This window comes from Chelonia mydas, chromosome 23 (genome assembly GCF_015237465.2).
Source record: "Chelonia mydas isolate rCheMyd1 chromosome 23, rCheMyd1.pri.v2, whole genome shotgun sequence".
Classification (NCBI taxonomy): Eukaryota; Metazoa; Chordata; order Testudines; family Cheloniidae; genus Chelonia; species Chelonia mydas.
In genome coordinates, this window is record NC_051263.2 from 3,455,200 (window position 1) to 3,461,199 (window position 6,000).

The 6,000-nt window shown below is 58.8% G+C and overlaps 1 protein-coding gene across 2 annotated transcripts in view; it reads right to left on the reverse strand.

Annotated features, from left to right (window-relative positions):
- LOC102931110 (leucine-rich repeat and fibronectin type III domain-containing protein 1) overlaps positions 1 to 5,054 on the reverse strand; it is a 53,521-nt gene extending 48,467 nt beyond the window's left edge. For both annotated transcript variants that reach the window (XM_043534774.1, XM_037884680.2), the window contains exon 1: positions 4,455 to 5,054. The gene's annotated coding sequence lies outside the window, so the exon portion shown is untranslated. The remainder of the gene's footprint in view (positions 1 to 4,454) is intronic.
- Between the last annotated feature and the right edge of the window lie 946 nt (positions 5,055 to 6,000).

A 6,000-nucleotide genomic window follows, 5' to 3' on the forward strand; every position in this document is an offset into this window, starting at 1 on the left:
GCCAGCTCAGCAACGGCTGCCCATGTAGAGCCAGGATGTGCCGAGGAGCGTTTGCAGGGCACACCTTGCTAGAGACACGAGGCTGCAGCATGGACTCCATCCCTCCTCTGTGCCTCCCGCTGCCCCGTCCCCCTGCCCGCCACCCCGCCACAGAATTAAGTGGCAGGAAAAGAAAGAAAGAAAGAAAGAAAGAAAGAAAGAAAGAAAGAAAGAAAGAAAGAAAGAAGGCTGGAGGCATAGACCAAGATGTGTGCATGGGGACAGCAAGAGAGATGGTGTGTATAAGGATTGGGAGTGGGTGTGGGGATAGAGAGAGACAGAGGGGGGTGTATGGGGCAGTGGGGGTGTATGGGGTCAGTGGGGTTATGGGGTAGAGATGGGGTATATGGGGGCAATGGGGGTGTATGGGGATAGAAGGGGTGTATGGAGATAGAGATGGGGTTTATGGGGGTAGAGGGGTGTATGGGGCAGTGGGGGTGTATGGGGATAGAGATGGGGTATATGGGGTAGAGATGGGGCAGTGGGGGTGTGTGGGGATAGAGGGGTGTATGGGACAGTGGGGGTGTATGGGGATAGAGGGGGGTGTATGGGGATAGAGATGGGTATATGGGGGTAGAGGTGGGGAGTATGGGGATAGAGATGGAGGAGTGGGGATGTATGGGGCAGTGGGGGTGTATGGAGGTATAGATGGGGTGTATGGGGCAGTGGGGGTGTATGGGGCTAGAAACAGGGGATGCATAATGGGGACAGAGAAAAAGGGGTTGTATATGGGAATGGGGGGGGGGTGTATGGAGATAGTGAGGGGGTGTATGCAGATGATAGAGAAAGGGGTGCGTATGGGGATGGATGGAGGGATGGGATGTAGGGGGGAAAAGGATGGATGGATTGAGAGAGTGAGTGTGTGAGGATGGATGGATGGGGACAGAGGATGGATGGATGGATGCATGGTTGAACAAGGAGGCTGGATGGATGGATGGAGGATGAGGATGGATGGATGGGGTGTAGGAAGATGGATGGATGGATGGATGGATGATGAGGATGAATGGACAGACGGATGGATGAACGGATGCTTGGAGACCTAGCTAGCTAGATGCCAGGGAGGGGCTGGGAGGAGCAGACGGCTCTGGAAGGAAGAGAGAGGTGCAGGAGACCAGAGGACTAGCAAGGTGAGGGGCAGGCCATATGTCCTGAACATGCCACAGCCCCGCAGCCCTGTTGCTCTCACAAACGGGGCTGCTCATGGCTCTGGATTCCCTGGGATCCGGGCAGGGGCAGACCCCAGGCGGTGAGACATGAGGCTCTTTGCTTTCCCCGAGGCCCTCCACGGCTGCCCCCACTGGGCCAGACCCTCCGCTGGGATCAATGGCTGGGAGCGCCCTTCCTTCCACACCAGCTCACGCCAGCTGGGAGCCAGCCCTGCAGGCCTCCTGCTTTTTACCCAGGTAACGCACACTCATCACACTCTCACACTGGGAATGACACAGCACACACAGAGCTACACACACAGAGATACATACACAATGGCACACACCCAGAGATACACACGCACTGATACACACCTACACACACACTGACATACAAGCACTAACACACACACAGCTACACACACTGATACACACAAACACACTGATATGTACAAACTAACAAACACACAGACACACACACAAATACACACACTGACCCACACTGACATGCACACAGTAACAAACACACACACTCACAGCTACACATGATTACACACACACACAAAAACTGAAACCCACATACTAACACTGACAAACTGACATACACACAAACACACTGATACACACAAACATACACACAGAGATACACAAGCACTAACAAACACACGCAGATACACACTGACACACAAACACACACACCGACCCACACTGATGAGAACACACTAACAAACGTTTACGACTACACATGATTACACACACACAAACACACTGACACACACACTAACAATCAGACACACACCAACAAACTAACACTGACACGCACAGACTCCCACATCCACACACACGGGAAGGGCTCAGGGGTCTGACAACTGGCAGGAAAGGCAAGGAATGAAATGCACATCTATATTTCAAGGGGGAGGAGGGAAGGAGTAACCTCTATGGGGCACCGCAGCCCTCCCCCCCCATCCCCAGATCTCCCCAGCAGCCTGCATGCAACAGAGGGGAAATTTAGCCAAGCGAAGGGGCCTGGTTATTAAAAAAAATACAAACCAGCCCCGACTATACAGAGACCATTTCAAAGCCACTTTCTGGCCCCCCCAGTCTGGAGCTGGTCCGAGAGCTCCAGGCCTGAGCCAGCTCAGCAACTGGTGTAAATCAATGTCATTCCTCTAAAGTTGCGGGACTGTGGTGATCTACACCAGCTGCGGCTCTGCCCCTCCCCGCCTGAGACACTCCTTGCACGAGAACTGCCGTCCCGGGGGGTGAACATGCACCGAGGAGTGGAATGTGTGTGCGAGAGAGATTGGGCATGCCAGTGTACGTAGGTGCACCAGTCAGTATGTGTGGGAGGGTGTGTGTCAGTGTTGGTGTGTGTGTCAGTGCAGGCCCGGGTCTATAGCAGACTGGGTGTCAGTGTGTGTGCGTGTGAATGTGTGTCAGTGTGTGTGTCTATGTGTGAATGTGAATGTGTGTCAGTGGGTATCATTGTTTTCATATCATGTGTCTGTGTGTGTGAATGTGTGTGTCAGTGTGAGCAAGTCAACATGGGTCCGTGTGTGTGTGAATGCGTGTGTCAGTGGAAGCACGGCAACGCATCAGTGTGTGTGTGCGTGAATGTGGGCCAGTGTGCAGGTCACTGTGTGTGTGTCAGTGTGTGACTGTCAATGTGTGTCCGTGTGTGTGTGTGTGTGAATGTCAGTGGAAGCACGGCAACGCATCAGTGTGTGTGTGCGTGAATGTGGGCCAGTGTGCAGGTCACTGTGTGTGTGTGTGTCAGTGTGTGACTGTCAATGTGTGTCCGTGTGTGTGTGTGTGAATGTCAGTGGAAGCATGGCAATGCATCAGTGTGTGTGTGCATGAATGTGGGCCAGTGTGCAGGTCACTGTGTGTGTGTGTGTGTGTGTGAGTGTGTGACTGTCAATGTGTGTCCGTGTGTGTGTGTGTGAATGTCAGTGGAAGCATGGCAATGCATCAGTGTGTGTGTGCGTGAATGTGGGCCAGTGTGCAGGTCACTGTGTGTGTGTGTCAGTGTGTGACTGTCAGTGTGTGTCCGTGTGTGTGTGCGTGGCTCTGTGTGTTTGTGTGTGTGTGGATAGATGAGAGCCAGCTGCAGGTTTTAAACAAACAGAAAGTGCTCCCCAGCTTCCGATCCACCCTGCAGCCCCAGCTCCAGAAGCATCAGCCAGCAACCTTGGGGCAGGAGCCAGAAACAAGCCAGTCTAGCAACAAGCTGCATCTGGGCACCAGGGGCCAGGTGCGACTGGATTCCACGGGGATGCGCGTCTGGTGTGTGTGGAAAGCACCCTATTCCGCCCAGCTAGCAAGAGGGTGACCGACACCCCCACCCGAGGGGCTGTGGAGGGAAGTGGGGTGGGGTGGGGGCCGTCAGATCAAATCCAAAGCCTTGACAAGGTTTTCCAGGTCTCGATGGGCTGGCGCTGCAGCTTCCTGGGTGCAATGATTTTCCATAGGACTCTGCAGGGCTCCGATGGGAGAGGCAAATGCACCAGATCGAGAGGGATCTGTGGGCCAGCTCTGCCCTGTTATTTATCTGAGAAGCTTCCCCCCACTTCCCCCCCCCCCCCCCCCCGATCCCATGCACCAGGTGAGGAAATGCCTCTCTCCATCTCCAGGCTGATGCACTCCCCAGAGAAGCTCTCTGAAGCTCAGCACCATGGACAGCAGCCCAGCAAAGATCCCACCCTGCGCTGGTTGGGGGGGGGGGGTCTGTCTAAGAACCAGCTTCCCCGAGAGCTGGCAAGGAGCTCTCACACACACACACACACACACACACACCATCTTTGTAACCAGGTGCCACCCCAGCGTCTGGCAACGCCACCCAGCCCCGGCAGCGGAGGAGAATCGGAGCCTGGCAGAGATGCCAGACAATGCCCCCTCCTTGCCCCCCCCCCATCAAAAAAAATCCCTATCGCCTTTCCAAATCCAAGTGCTGGTATAACACAATACAACTCCCCCCTCCCTTTTCCCCACCACACACACACACAACTCCCCCTCCCCCCCATCCCTGGCACGATCCCACCGAACCCCCCCATTCTTGGAATGATCCCCCCAACCCCCCCCCCCACCAACCCACCAACACACACACAGCCCAGCCCTGGCAGGGTCTCATACCCCCATTCCCCCCCCCGCACATTACCAACCCCCAGCCTTGGCATCACATCGCCAAACCTCCTCTCCCCCCCCCCGAAAAAACCCAGCCCCAGAAGCCCCCACCCCAAATCCGCTGGCGAAGGGGGGATCCGCACCTACCTTTTCGGGGAGCAGCGGGGCTCGCTCAGCCTAGGGGAGGCGCCATCCTGGATTTTTTTCTCTCTCCCCCTCCCCCGCCCCCCAGGGATGCCGGATGGATCCAGAGGGCTCCGTGCGCCCTGCTCGGAGCGGGGGCGGGGAGGGGGGGCGTTCAAGGGGCCCCACCAGGCCGGTCCCCTGCAGGCTCCATCGGAGAAATCCACAAACAAAAGCAGGTCTCGGGGCTGGATCCGCAAAGGGAAGGCTCGGGGGGGGGGGGGGGGGGAGGAGGAGGGGTTGGGCGAAGGGCTGGCTGGGCCCCGACTCCCGCCTGAGCTGGGGCTGCCCCGGATGACCGTGCGCTTTGGAGAGGCGGGGTGGAGGGCTTTGGCCCGGCTCGGTTCCCCGGCGATCCGGATCAAGAAGGGGTGTGTGGGGGGGGGGGCGATCCGCCGCCGTCCGCGGCTCCTTCCTTGGCTTCTCCCGGCCCGCAGAGCCGGGGCTGGGCTGGAGCGAAGGAGGAGGGGGAGGCGGAGCGCAAAGGGGACGCGCCTCCCCGGAGCCGGGCGGAGAGGCCAGGGCGCACGGCAGGATCGGGTCGCCTCGCAGCCCCCGCTCCCCCCACCACGCCGAGAAGGGCGGGGGGGGGGCGGGTGATGGGGAAAAGCGGGAGGCTGGGGGTGGGGGGCGGGGAGGGGAAGGGTGGGAGGCGGGTCTGCCCCTTTCCTGCAGATGGAGGGGGAGGGATTTGGGGAGGGAGGGACGCGCAGGGAGGCGGGACGGAACAACACACATTGGAAATCTTTAGCACTGCAGCAGCTGCGCGGAGGAGCCGGAGCTGGAGCCGGAGCCGGAGCCGGGAGGGAGCTGGCCGGGGAGCGGGGAGAAAGGGGAAGGGCAGGGACGGACGCAGCTGGGAAGCTGCGGGGAGGTAGGGGCAGCCGGGGGACAGGAGGAGAGGACGCTGGGGGGCATGGGAAGAGAAAGAGGAAGGAACAGAGGGATGAGGACAGGCAGGTGCCAAGGGACGCGGGGAGAGAACAGAGACCGGAGGGGAAGGAGAGGGAGCTGGGCTGGGTGTGTCTGGGGATGGGCTGAGAGAGGCAGCCGGGCAGGAGGAGGTGTGGTGGGGCGAGACAGATGGACAGGGAGGGGGCTGGAGAGATAGGCAGAGCCAGGCCGGCAGAGGGATGCGGAGGGGGCTAGGTAGGTATTTTCCACCCCGGAAAGGAACCCAGGGGAGGGCAGAAGGGCAGAGCACAGGAGGACACGGATGAAGGGGTGGAGAAGGGAAGGGGTGAAGGGGAGGGAGGATCTTCCAGAGAACTGAATAGAGGGATGGAAGGAAATGGAGAAATCGGGGCGGGGGGAAGGAGGGGGAAGGGCAGCTGAAGGGATAGATGGCAACTGAATAAAGGGGGCAGATGGGTGGAGCAGGAGAGAGCTCGCACGAGGGTGGGGCAGAAGCTCGCACGAGGGCGGGGCTGGAGCTTGCACGAGGGCAGGGCGGGGCAGGGCTTGCACGAGGGTGGGGCGGGAGCTCGCACGAGGTCAAAGCAAGAGTTTG